Source organism: Cyanistes caeruleus, chromosome 7 (assembly GCF_971803275.1).
Source record: "Cyanistes caeruleus chromosome 7, bCyaCae1.hap1.1, whole genome shotgun sequence".
NCBI lineage: Eukaryota > Metazoa > Chordata > Aves > Passeriformes > Paridae > Cyanistes > Cyanistes caeruleus.
Genome location: NC_141707.1, coordinates 22,854,189 through 22,868,104, shown reverse-complemented (window position 1 = coordinate 22,868,104; position 13,916 = coordinate 22,854,189). Strand labels below are relative to the sequence as shown.

General features: G+C 41.3%; 1 protein-coding gene and 1 long non-coding RNA gene across 20 annotated transcripts in view; one reads left to right on the top strand and one right to left on the bottom strand.

The window, feature by feature from the left end:
* LOC111932129 (uncharacterized) overlaps nt 1-13,916 on the bottom strand; it is a 291,751-nt gene that overhangs the window by 99,326 nt on the left and 178,509 nt on the right. The window contains exon 1 of one of the 5 annotated variants that reach the window (XR_015288967.1): nt 4,276-4,583. The exons of 3 other annotated variants lie outside the window; for them this stretch is intronic. This is a non-coding gene — a long non-coding RNA (uncharacterized LOC111932129). Of the gene's footprint in view, nt 1-4,275; nt 4,584-10,856; nt 13,854-13,916 lie in introns of those variants that run through there. One more of the 5 variants, XR_002865941.2, reaches the window with a different exon arrangement.
* The window catches only part of B3GALT1 (beta-1,3-galactosyltransferase 1), a 174,999-nt gene continuing 166,122 nt past the window's right edge, over nt 5,040-13,916 (top strand). For 9 of the 15 annotated variants that reach the window (XR_015288955.1, XR_015288963.1, XR_015288959.1 and 6 more), the window contains exon 1: nt 5,040-5,233. The gene's annotated coding sequence lies outside the window, so the exon portion shown is untranslated. The remainder of the gene's footprint in view (nt 5,234-13,916) is intronic. The other 6 variants (XR_015288957.1, XM_086896807.1, XM_086896805.1 and 3 more) reach the window with 2 other exon arrangements.

The window sequence follows — 13,916 nt, the reverse complement described above, 5'->3', positions numbered from 1 at the left end:
AAGAAAAACACTGTGTGATCACAAAATTAAAACTATACCAGATAGCTTTTGAGTTCAGGCATTCGCATTTTCAAATCTAATAATCTTTTAATGTATTACATGAGTATCATGTCTGTAAGCATATAAATATATAGATACTCATGCATACATAAGTAGAATCACAAGCAATCAGCAAATTACTGTAACAACTGGCTGTGTATATATAGAACTAGGAAGCTCAGTGCCACTGAACTGCTTCATAATATGGTGGTTTCACTGTTTTCCCCTTTCTCTATCATATATTCTGTGCTTCCTTTAGTTGCCCTTCTACTACCATTACAAGCTCCTTGGGACTAAGACTTTAGACAAGTTTTTTCTTCCAGATGATAAGAAAAAGCACACGGCCAAATATTCCTGATGCAGTTCTTTTATCTATGAATAAATTTTAGTACCAATATCCTCAGTCCCTTAGTGGGCAGACATCCTTATCTATGAGGATGCCACTCCAGCAACAGAAACATGTGAGTAATTTTTCTTAAAATGGTCTTCAGTGAAAATAAGGGTAACACAAACTCTCCTGTGTGTCAATCATAAAATAGTCCCAGTGATGACAATTCCAAGCTTTGCAGTATTAGTATGAGGGAACATGACACCTGTATTCTGCCAGCTGTGTAATTCAAGAAAATGGAAATTAAGGGCCAGTCACATTCCACTACTGGTCACATCCTCTTGCTGATAAGCAATCAGATGACACAGAACCAAGCTCTCTGGTTTATGAGCAGCAATTGCCAAATCATCCTCCAAGAGGATGAAAAATTGAAAAAAAATTAAATTGAATGCAATATTATAAAATAAGTGAAAACATTAATCATAATTAAACAGAACCACATTGATTTTTGCCAGCTGGATTCAGCCACAGACTGTGATGGGAACGTTCTTCTCTCTTGGTTAACCCTGCTGAGAGCCAGATTAATTCTTTATAATTAACTTCTTAGGTAATAGTGCAAATATTTGTCAAAATAGTTGATCCACCACAAAATTAACTATGGGGTGGGGAACAGTGAAAATTCTAATATATTTAAAACAAAGATAAAAATACCCAAACTGACTGGATCAATGTGGGGGAGGTAGGGGAAGGAAAAAAATGTTCTTTATATGAACAGGTCACTCATGCAAAGCAGAATTACTTGGATGTGAAAAATGGTCCTCCGCCCATCCATTCCTTTGCACAAAAGGCCTATCTTACATCACTGTTCAAGGCAGTTGCAATTAAATATATATTTATAGAATCTTTAAATACTTCTAAGTATATTCATTATGTTCACAGTGACATTGCTCTGAAGGACACTACGATATAAATGGAAGCTCTGCTTACAAGTGATCACTGCAGATATACAAATATCTTGAAGGACTCACTCTGCACACAAAGGAAGTCGCCTTGCTTTGTTTATGGGGAAATTAGCTCCCTCCAGCTGACATAGTACATAGGAGATAAAATTACAAAAGGAAACAGTTTCTCATGCAGTGTGAAATCAGATCCCAGTGCACTTCCAGAAGAGTATATGAGGGGGCTAGTTTGTGGGGGCAAGAATCCTTTGTCTCCTTACTTGTCTATATAGAACCTAGCACATAACAGTGATCTGCATCTCACAGCATACATCTACATGATATTAACAAAAGGGATACCAAATTAGGCTGAATAATGCTAGCAAATTGTAATACAGTTAAAAATAAATAATCAAATATTCCTCCCCCAGATCTACAAAAGCAGTGCTGCATCCATGCATCAGTTAAGTATTCAAACCTTATCAGAAGGGAGAAGTGAAATAATGTCTACCTCTAAGAGGTTATTTTACAGTTTAATGTAAAAGATCTGCCAATTATAGTACACTTCAGTACTACCATACTGTTCTCCTAAAACCTGAGGTTAAAGCCTAAAAAGACATACAGCAACTCTATTTCCTTTCTTCACAAAGGAATTTCAAGATAGTTCCTGCCATCTGCCAGAATCCCCAATACCAGCACAATATCCCACAGTTCACATCTTGTTGGCTGTCTTAACAGCTAAAAAATTATTTCAGTAGGTGTAACTTCTAACTTCTGTCACTCCTGTTGATCCAGGACAGAAAGGACTGCTGCTGACAGAACTGAATGGAAATTACATTTCTTACAGTTTCTGCTACAAATAAGAGCAGCTCAGCTCACATATGTCCTTTAGTACTTTCCAGGAGTATGATGTTGTTTTTCTGAAAGAACTGTTGAAACTCTTCTGTCTTATGGGACTGAAGGCTAAATTACAGTTTTGTGGGCTGATATAAAAAAATTTAAAAAAAAAATAAAAAAAAAAATCTCCCAAGTTTATCAGGGGGACTGCTAAACTTTAGACTTTATTATGCATACCATAAAGCACCTAAAGGAACAGACCCATATTTTTGCTTTTTTTTTCCTCATCTCTTTTCTGCTTTTAATTAGTTGGTGCATCTATGCCTATAGCTACATCTTCCTGTGAGTTGCTTCGTCTCATAAACAGGTGTCTCATAAACATTTAGCCAAAGTGTGGCATTTTGTTTTTCTTTTTAAGGATTTAACTAACTTACACACCCAGCTGTGCATATGACTGCAAAAAGCTGCTGTAGAGAACCTTAATGTCTACTCTTTAACATGAACATAAAATTCAGACATTATTATCTGAATTTCTGTTTACATTTTTGGATAAGTTTGAAGTATTAAAAGTAATCACATATATGTTCTGCTTACTACAAAGAGATTCCTTTATAAGGATTATTTTTAATATTTCCTTCTTCTTTGCAGGAGTTGTAAAGTTATAAATGTGCAATGCTCTAGTCAGTTCTGTAATATTTGTAAAACTGTCAAACATAAATAAAGTGTGTTAGGCTTTGGGTTTCTTTCAAGATAATGATATAACTGATACCAAAAGTTTAAAATAACCCTGTTTTAACAAAGAGTAAAAAACCTGATACCTTAAATATATAATGCTACTATTAAAAAATGTACTTTCTCAAGGCTTGAAGCAGTTCCTGAAGTAATAAAACCCATTTGCTAGAAGAAAACATCTCTGACCAGTTGCAGTGTCTAAGCATACGAGCATTTAAAACAACAGCAAACTCAATTGCCAACAAAAAAACAAAACCAAAAAAAGGTAAACTGTTGAAGAGTGTGAGATAAAAGACACAATTTTCACGTTTAACAGTACTAACAGTTCTGAACTCAGCACAGATGAGGGTACCTGCATCTGGTACAACAAGCAACTCTGCCTATAAATTATATTTAATATTGTGGTATTAACAATATTTCATTAAGGAATTAACAAACATTTGGTAATGACCAGATTAACTTGACAGATTATTTGATTTTAGAAACCGTTCTTAATAGGCATGAAATACAGTGGCAAGCCACTAGGAATTAATAAGTCTCCACACCCTTTTGAATCAGCAAATAAAACTAGTCAAGGAGTTCTACTTGACAAGCAAATTCCAAAAGAGTGGGTAAAGACCATTAACACTGAAAAGAACCCAGCAGTAAAATACATTTCTGAAATGTTTTCAAGCATTCCACCTGGCGTTTTAGACAGACTGGAAAACATGAAAGAGACATTTATTCTTAGTATTACTGAAATCTTAAGAGTCTAATAACTATTAGTTCTAGAAAAAAGAGTAGTTGAAGTTGCTGTACTCCTCTCCTCCTGGCACATTCCCCCTTCTTCTGCTGCCCTGGATCTCCTGACCGGTTTCATTCCACCCTAATGTGAAGGGGTGATAACAGTGACTTATTGATCATTTGGAGTCCTTGGCCAAGAAGGAGAAGTACAATATTCAGCGTTTCAATTTCTTCCTCCTCTAGTTTTCCCTTAAGTTCATTTTTATCTTTTGCAAGCACACTCTTCTACATTTTTCTTTCTTCACTGGTTTGCAGCTCTAATTCTATACCTGAATTTAGTATGTTACCTTTTAGATATGTCAGGTACTGTTTCTTTACAACCTCCAAACCCATTTTGGTCCAGCTCCAGACTTACATTTCTTTAAGTGATCACAGGTAAGCCATTTATCGCCACAGGCCTCCAGTACCAAGCCCATGCCTCTTCCCTTAGTGCCTTACACCAATAATCCTCCACGGTTCATCCTCGATCTTCACTTCTCCAGGACCTGTGGTACCCTACCAGCCCCGTACACCTCTACAGGACATCCCTGCGGTTAGCGCGCTAAAGACCTCGTTCTACACAGAGCAACTGTGCAAGCCTATGGATGTACCACATAAACAAGAGCTACAAACAGGCACCTGTTCCACTGGCAAAAATCGCTGCTACCGCTGAACCGATTTCAACAGAGGTGCGGGCAGGTGCGGAGCTGCCAGTGGGACAAGTTCTGAGGCCTCGCAAGCTCGGTGCAAGCCGCGCAGCGCAGTGCGAGCGCGGCGCCGGAGGGTCCCGCACCGCGCAGCGCTGAGGCGGCCGCCGAGGACGCGCTCCTGTGCCCGCCGCGCCCGCGCCAAGGTCGGCGGCAGCCGGCAGCGGCCGCAGGCATGTAGCCGGCGGACACGGTTTCAGCACAGTGGAATTCCCCTAGAAAAAAATACATCTTCTTCCACTAAATTTTACTTATTTTAAACAAAGCTCCGTGTTCCCCTGTGCACGCGGGGAGTGGGCGGCACACACTTCCCACCTGACGGCCGGCCCTCAGCCCGCTCCCGTTTTCCAGAGCGGCTGGGGATGAGCAAGGGTGGCCCAGACGCGCGCGTTACCACCACCGGTACCCTCTGCCGGGGATGGAGCGCGTCCCGGAGAGCCCGCGGCGCTGCCCGGCGGGGACACCGGCCGCAGGGACACCGAGCACGCTGCCCCAGCGGGGACACCGCCGCAGGGACACCGAGCACGCTGCCCCAGCGGGGACACCGCCGCAGGGACACCGAGCACCCTGTCCCAGCAGAGACACCGGCCGCGGGCACAGAGGCGGCGCGCGGCTCCCGCCGCCCGGAAGCGGCGCTGCCTCGCGGAGCGGCTCCCATTGGTCCGTTCCCTCCACAGCGTCCCGCCCCCTCGGCGCGGCGCGCGCGGCCATTGGCTGCCGGCGGTGCCAGTCGGCGAGGGCGAGCTCCGCCGGTGCCCGCGCTGCGCTCCCGCGCGGCGCGCGCTCTGCCGGCTGGTGCGGCTGCGGGCGGAGCAGGGATGCGCCCCGGCTGCGGGAGCGCGGCGCGGAGCGGCGGCAGCTCGGGCGACCGAGGGCGGCGAGCGCGGCCGGTAAGGTCCGACCGGGAGGAATGCGGGTGCTCGTCGTCGTGCGCATCCCTCGCGTCCGGTGCTGAAGGGGCCGCCGGCAGCGCCGGGCAGCGGTGCCGGCACTGGCGGAGCGGCGGGCGGCCGAGATGCCGGGGGCGGCCGACGGCGCTGGGCCGCGATGGGCAGGGGTCGCGGACGGGCGCGGTCTCCCACCGCCCCTTGCCGTGCCCTTCGGCGCGGCGGTCCCCGGGAGGGACCGGCGGTGCGGTGGGAACTTCGTCTGCCCCCGCCCGGCTGGCGGCGGCCGGCGGTGCCTGCGGTGCCGCGGCGGGGGGCGACATCAGCCCTCCAGGAGGGGCTGCGGCGCTGCCCCTCCGCTCCGCCGCCTCGGGAGGGCCGCCGAACGGTGCCGCCGAACGCGGCTCCGGCGTTGCCGTGCGGGGCCGCCGGGGATGGTGGCTGGAAAGGCGGTGCCGCGGGTCCCGGCTGTGCCCTGCTCGGCAGCGGCAGCGTGGCCGTGCCCCGGGCCGGCGCTGCGCCCATCTGCGCCTCTCTTGGGCCGGTGGGTTGAACTTCCCTTCAAGGGAGGATTTAACTCGAAGATGCTCCCGGACGCCCAGCGGGGAGAGTCACACAACCGAAGGCGGCAGCGGTGGTGGCGTGGCCGCAGACTGGATCTTAAAGTTGTTAACACAGTTAGGTCGAAGAAAAGTTATTTTAAAGTAAACGTATCGGTGATGGTTGATACCTGACCACTGGCTATTGAGACGGAAGAATTAGAAAGATGAAATCTCATTTATCCCTATGCACTCCTTTCCATTGTTCTTCGCCCTACTACTTTTAGTGATAAAGACAATATTGGAAGGCTTTGAAGTGTGGTCAAATCATGTTCATTTAGATAAAAACAGCCTTTAGATTCTCTTCAGAGATGTCGTTGTAAACATTAAGTGTCTTGATTATATAACATTTCAAGGAATCTGCCGAGGTGTTGCCAGACTTTGTGATAAAGAGCCTGATCTTCCAATCATAGAAATAAAGAGTTTTGACATTGATTCAGTAGGAAGCAGGACAGCATCCACAATTAACAGACGAAGAATAGTTTGTGTTATGTGTTGGTTATTTTGCATCTCTTGGGTTAGGTATTTTAAACATTTAAACACTGTCTGCGGAAGATGTGAAGAGCATTTAGTTTTATTCAGGGGTTTTTGATTTTTTTCCACTGTACCTTTAAGCTTCCTTTTCTGCTTTCTAGGAGTGTATTGATCTTGTTCACTCTTTCTTGATAGAGGATTCTGATTAGTTAGTTATAAGGATGTGTTCAATCACGTGATGCAGAACGTGTTTTCAGAAATGTTTTAAATCATGATAGCTGCAAGGGTGAATAACCAGTGCAAACACCATTGTAACATATACATGCTCTGCTTTGGAGAGCTGAAGCCCATTTTTATAGCTGTGGGGAAGGCACAGGTAAGTGTATAAGATTTGAGGTGTGGAATTTAGAGCTGGCACAGGTTAAATATTGTTCCCTCCCTGCATAGTTACCCACTAAGTAAAGTTTTTGGCAGAATATAAATTGCTAATGAAATATCAGTTCTTGTACATCTCTGATTCTGGACAGATCTATACAGGTGCAGCAAATGTCATGTTGTCCAACCAGTTTTTCAGAAACTTCAGTTAGTTAACCTGATTCAGTGTCGTCAGAGTATTTTAGATTAATGTAGAGAACAAGTATACATCCAAGTATGTTGCACGTAGTCATGATGCAATGTCTGAGATGCACTTGGTTTTGTTCATGCCTCATAACATCACCCATTTTTTCCTTATGTGCTTTTTTAGGAAGGAAAACACAATTTTTTGTGGTTGTTTTGTGGAAGAGAGCAGACAAATCTTTGTAGATTACAGGCTGAACACACTAAGCTTTCCCTCTGCCCTCCCTTGTGACACCAAATTTTAATCTAAACATTTAATTTGTGAATGGGTAAGCTGTAGAACCTTCAGCAGATGAGTAGACTTCATTTGTGACAGTTACTTCACTGGGGCTGTTCCCAAGAGAACATGCATGCAGGAGAATGTATGCCAGTGTATTTTCTACATAGCCAATCTTTGTCTTAAATACCTTTTCTAAAACATCAAAATATTTCAATGCTGCCATTTCAGAAGGGTGCTCAATTCAGTGTTTATTCATCTTCTTTGTCTGTTAGTACATAATGAAATTTTTACTTATTTACTTTACAGCAGCAATCATTCCACCACTGAAGTCAATATAAGTGTATTATATATTGTTTAAAAATATTAATCAGCTGTATACTTATTAATATTCATAAATATTATAATTACATAATGCTCATACCTAGTTAAAAGTTTGAGGAGAATGCAGAAGTTTCAGAAATTTTTAGCTTGCGTTTTGTGGTTTTCTTCTATATAAAGGAAAATGAGTCCTTCTGTATGCCTCCCAACACTCAGAGATATCCTGAATTTTCCTAAGATGCTTTTGTAGTAGTAATTTTTACAGGGTAGTTTCACTATATGTAACATAATAAAAAATCTGGAACTGAAGCAGTCAATTCTGTCATGTTGTCCACCCTGTTGCTTGTTTAGTTAAATAGGTAAAGATGGATACTAAGATGTTATTGATGTTATTTACCGTGACTAGTAGGAAAATTATTTCTTTTGATACAGCTAGAGAAAACAAGATGTATGCTTTTTAGAACTAAGCGTATTTTAGAAATAAGTACATATGTACATTCAGTTGAACCAGTGAAGAGCTGCAGAAGATCACGGAAAAGATGAATGAATGATGTATCTCCTAGTTTTATCAGATTATGCAAACGGTACACGGATCTTTTTGGAAAAGCTCATGCTGTTTTTGAATTGCAGTTAAAATATGGGCTCATAGCTATTAACTGTGTCTCTGTCAAACGCAGCAACTCTAAATGCTGATATATGGCAGCTCTGCAGAGCTCTAGATACACAGAAGTATAAAATGCCTCAGCATCCAAGTGTTCCCTTTGTGGCTCCCCCACAGCCCTCAGAGGTTTCCAAATGCTGATAGTATCTGCTGCTGCATAGCAGTGTCATGGGCATAGTGACCTAGAGTGCTCTGCTTGAACACCTCTGTCTCCTGAGAATGCCTTTCAAGGAACTTAGAGAAGGTCCTCTTAACAGGAATTCAGGTCCCAGTGCTGAGAGCACAGCTCTTCAACAGTGGGAGAGAGGCAAAGATGGGCAGGTGGCTCTTTGTCAGACTGCAGATAGGTTGGTGGAAGAGATCAGCTTTCCCCAGCACAACCAGGAGAAAGAAAGGATGTATGAGAGTCTTGGGCCTGTCAGTGGCTACTGTTAATACAGAGATGAATCAAGGTGTGATAATAAATGAACTACAGATGTCAATTACGAGACACCCCTCTTGTATCACTACACTAAAATGTAGAATTGCCAGGTATTGCATGTGTAGTGGGGAGTGGACACTTCTTAACCCTCTTGCATTCTGATTTTTGTAGCTCTTGATTCAAACTAGTGGGAATAATCTACATAGCTGTAATAGTTACTCATCAAAACTCTATTGTTCCCTTAAGGATTAAAATGTGTAATTTAATGCATATATAAGTGTATAATTTAATGTATCACTACAAATATTTATGAAATACATAAGCCTGCATTTTTTTCATCTGAAGAAGTTACCAAATACTGGTGAGGCAGCTAATGGTAAAGAGTGTAGTGAACGAAGAAAATGCTACATAACTGAAATCTTGTGGGAATACTGTTGAGAAATTCATTCATTTCTGTGGAGTGTTGCCAGCATACTTTTTCCTTTTGCAGGTGTTCTGTATTATCAGCAGTCTCAAAATATTGCAATTAGAATATGTCTATTAAATGTATACACAGTTTCTGTACAGGAAGGAAGAAAACACACGATAGATACTGGCTTTTCACTCAGTTTTTTTGACTGCCATCTAAGTACCAGTAGGCTTTAAGTCTTACTATCTTTTGAGACTTACTTTAGTAAAAATGTGAATGACTTACATGGCTAACCTTGTTTCCCTTTGAGCAGTTCTGCAGCTCAGCTCTTTGAGGGGCTGATGTTTGTTTCTTTTGTCCCTCAGCAGGTGGCTACAGTTTCACTGAAACAGCTGATCTTGCTGTGGAACAACATCTGTGGCTTTTTGGGGTCACACTGCCTGGAGTAATGCAAATATTTCCTCCTAGGTCTAATCCTTATTTTTGTTTAAAGACATAGTACTAATGTACTGCTTAGCATAGGATTTTGTGTTGCAATTTATACTGAAGGACTGCTGTTATTCAGATCTGACCTCCATCTTTCACAGCTTCTAAGAAGCAGGGGTGTAACCTTCATGGATTTTTCAGAGCTCAGTAGAAGATACTGAAGGCAACTGAAGTGAAGAACACCAGAAAATCTGTGCTGTGTCAGACCAGTGGACCTTCATACTGGGGACTGTTGTCTCTGACAGTGACATTAAGGGATGCTGTTAGGGACTATACACAAACCTAGCCATTTTATGAACCTATTCTCTTGTACTCATCCTGCATACTTGATTGTCATATTGTGGATGGTGGCTATATATCTGCTCAGTGATTTTAGAGCCCATTTGTGGACCTGCAAACCAAGAACTTGTCTTTTTCAAACTTGCTGATGCTTTACTATCTTCACAACCTTCTGTGGCAGCAAGTTCCAGAAGCTTACTACTGCCTTTGTAACGAAGTACTTAATTCTTTATAAACTAATGTTGTGCTTGCTTTGTAAAATGTCCCTTAGTTCTATTACTAAAGGATTTAGCAAGCAGCTTTACATTAGTTTATTTACCCTCTTCATGTTTTGATTGATCATATCTTGTTTCAGTCTTCTTTTCTAACTAAAGAGCTCCTCAGGTCTCTTTTTCTAAGGCAGGCACTTCATCCTTTCGATATTTTATTCTCTGACTAGAGTCTGTTGTTGAGATGCAGAGACCAGAAGTACTTGAGACGTGGATGGACCAAGGTTGTATAAATGTGCACTGACTTCTTCTCAGTGCTTTTCCTCATGGTACCCAATGTTTTGGTAGGGTTTTTCTTGCTGTTGTACATAAGGCTCTGTCAATAATGACTGCTGGATTTTTTTCTCCAGTCATTTGTCATCATGGTGTGTATGTGACTGAGATTTTCCATACGATGTATTAGCCTACATACATCTACACTGAAGCTCATTTGTCATCTTTTTGTCCACTCTGAGTCCTGCTCAGTGCTTCTGGAGTTCTTTGCCATCACAGTGGCATTAGTTCCATGCTCAAAGACAACTTCTTGTCCTTGTCTCAATTTTGCCAACAGTATCTTACCTTATGAGGTTTTTTGCATGTATGTCTATGAGGAATAAAAGTGTCATAGCATATAAGACAAGGGTGTTCATAGAGTTAAAAATATTTTGATTGCAACACAGGCTTTGGTTTTTAGCTGGGAGGTTTTTGTTTTTTGTTTGGTTGTTGTTTTTTTTTTTAACCTCAATAAACTCAGACAGGTTAATGCTGTATCCAGAAATCCAGACCAGATAAAACAGAGAGAAAACTCAAAAAAATGCCATTCCTAGCACTTATTCCAACTGCAATGAATGGGGAAGTTAGAGTGGTGATATATAGTATTTGATCCATTTTGATTGCTGTTAAAATAATTTTTAATTAAAACCAAAGAAGCTTTTAAAAATATTGGAGTGCAAAGCGATTTACTCAAATACCTTTAATGCTTTCCTAGCCTCTCCACAGATTCAATACACAACAGCCCTAACTCCAATGCTATCTAATTAATCACCTTTCATTTGTGAACTACATTTCATAGTAAAATGAAAATAATAACTAAAGCTTTTCTTCTCCTCCCTCCCAGTTGTATTAGAGGTTAGGCTGGAAGCCCGCCATATGGAAAGGATCTCTTCATGTTCCTTGTTCAAAGCCAGGCTAGTCATTTGATACTCAGAGCATGTCACTTAGAAAAGCTGCTGCACTGCCAACAGCATTGAGAGCGAGGTTTAAAGAAACATCAGAAATGTATTATTAGTGTGCTGTGTTACTACCTAGTGTTACTTAGTAATAAATGGGGTTTCACAGCAGGGCAAGTAATTCCAGCAGGGTGTCTGTAATGATCCTGTTTTCCCTTCTCTCAGTCACAGTAACACCATCCTTCCTAGCCCTTTGCAGAACTACTTCCACACCTAAGTCTGGCAGAAGACCACTCCTCCACCCTGGCCACTGACTTAAAAAGCCAAAACAAAACAGAAACCCACTTTCTGCCAGCTTGAATCTGCTTCACAGAGGACCTTATGAAGGCAAGGGAAGACATAGAACTATGAAGGTAAATGCAAGAAGAGGGCAAGATGGTTGAACAGCAGCAGTTAATAAGTGCCTTATGTGCTTGTCAAACTCCAGTCTGAAGTGCTGTTCTGTTTCTTGATTTATTGTTGTTCAAGTACTTGGCAGAAGTACAGGACTATTTCAGTAGGCAGCCTATTGCTTTGTTAATTTAAATATTTAGCTTAAAGAATTACATTTTATTTCCTTTGAAGAAAGGCCCCAGCTGTTCTACTACCCATTTATGAGGTCATCTGCTGTGTAAATCTGGTTGTCTAAAAGACTGTTACCAACTGTAGTTGGTTGCAGCAATAGAATTCTTCTTTCATTTTGTTTCACAATATAATACAGTTCATCAGAACAGCTTTTTCAAATTAGCATGTATTGAAGTACATGACAAATATATTTCTATTACTTGATTGTTGTTATGGGTGGTTTAAAGTTATATTCCTGATCTAATGGATGCTGTTTGCTGAATCTGTAGCAACTAAAACAAGGCAGTTTCCCAAGGAAAGAAGTTTTGGTGTATTCCATTTGCATGGTGTGCTTGAAACCTACCCAGTGCTACTTCATGACAAGCATGTCCATGTGTACAAGTAGCTGCAAAGTCAAAACAGCCTTCTGTTGGCTGATGCAGCTCAAAATTAGTTTAGTGTGGCCCAGTGAGCTCATGGTAGCCTGCAAAGATGTCACGGACGGACATGAACACTGTCAGCCTGCAGGGTATTTTTCCCCAGTACTTACAGGCCACAGTAGTGATAATTGCTGAAGCTGTGCTGAATACATTTGGCAGCAGTGATAGAGCAGTGCCACATGTGCTGCTTATCTGCCTTAAACAGACTATCATTTCAAAAAGTGGAACTTGTGTTCCATTGTTCAATTGTGACAATATCTTCTTGTGTTAAGATGTGTGCATTCATCTAACATTTTTATAAGATACTTCAGAATCATTAGCCAAATTTTACTATGTTCTTCCCTAAAAAAACACTCAGATGTAGGTATGATGATACATGTAAATGAAGTCACACCATTGTGGGCATCCAAAAAATACTCAAAGTTAATTTCTTTTAGGTATGCTTTTTAAGAAGATACATTAAATCTCAATAATTCATAAGGTCTGTTAGGCAGCTAGTAAGAGTGGCATTAGTACAGTGATAGCACTGTACTATAAAAATCTGTTATATTAATGTTTACCCAAAGCTTTTAGCATTTGCAAGATTTCAGACTTTGGAGTAAAGCCACTGTTCTTTCATCTTGCCAAGCTTTTGAGTATGCTAGATTTTTGTTAAAAGACCACAAAAAATGCACCTTAGCTCAAATATAATCATAAACTAAATTTTGTTATATGTAGTTTATACTGTATTTGCTTAACATAAGCTAGGTAGTAACACAGCACTGCTAAAAGTTAGATAAAAGATTCAAATATATGAGGTTTTCATCACAAGAATTAAACTTGAAATGTAAGTTTCTTACCAAGTTAGTGGTAACTAGTTCATGTATATTCTGATGTCTCTAATTTACTTGCTCAGGATTCACCTCTACCCAATCAGTTTGTTAAGAGCTCATTACTTCTGCTCTGAAATACTTTTACACAAATATTTTGCTGTGTTGCAGCTAAGGTGGAAAAAATGTTTTGTAAACCTTTTGGGCTCAGGCAGTTTTGACTGCATGTGACCTGATATTTTGGAACTATTTAGAATTATTTTTAATGCAGTTCTTTCTATCAAGGTCACAATAAAGGTTCTGTGTGGTTTTTCCAACTTTTAGAGATGTACCCAAACTTCTTAAGGGTTTTTTTCCCATCTTGCTGACTATAAACATTTATATTATTGGGCCATGGTTCTACTTACACAACATGCAGTTGTTTGAAAGTAATTTTTAGTCATGGTTTTAACAACATGACTTCAAGCAGCTGAATTAACAATACTACCTGATTTTACATGTTGAAAAGCATTTTGTAATTCTCTTATAGACAAAGCATATGTGTCAGGTAGAACAAAGAAATTACCATCTTGTATGTTGAAACATATTCTGATTAAAAAGTATGATGATTAGTACCAGAAATCAGTTTTGGTATCAGTTCTAGTACAAACACTTTCAGTAAAGAAACAGTCTTTGAGACTGAATTATCTGTAGAACATGTTAAGAAGATTATACCGAGTACAGCACACACATGGTGTCAGATTTGGCTCCTGGATTCCCTGCTGCTGTGAACACCAGAGCAGATTTGCTTGGGCCAGAGATAATCAAAGGATGTGGTGGATCTGTTTCAGTCACATTATGGACATGGTATGGTCAGAACTATTTGGTTCCTGCCTGTAGAAAGCAAGTGGGTGAGCGGGATGAGATCTGCCAGATCTGCCAGGAAGTATTTT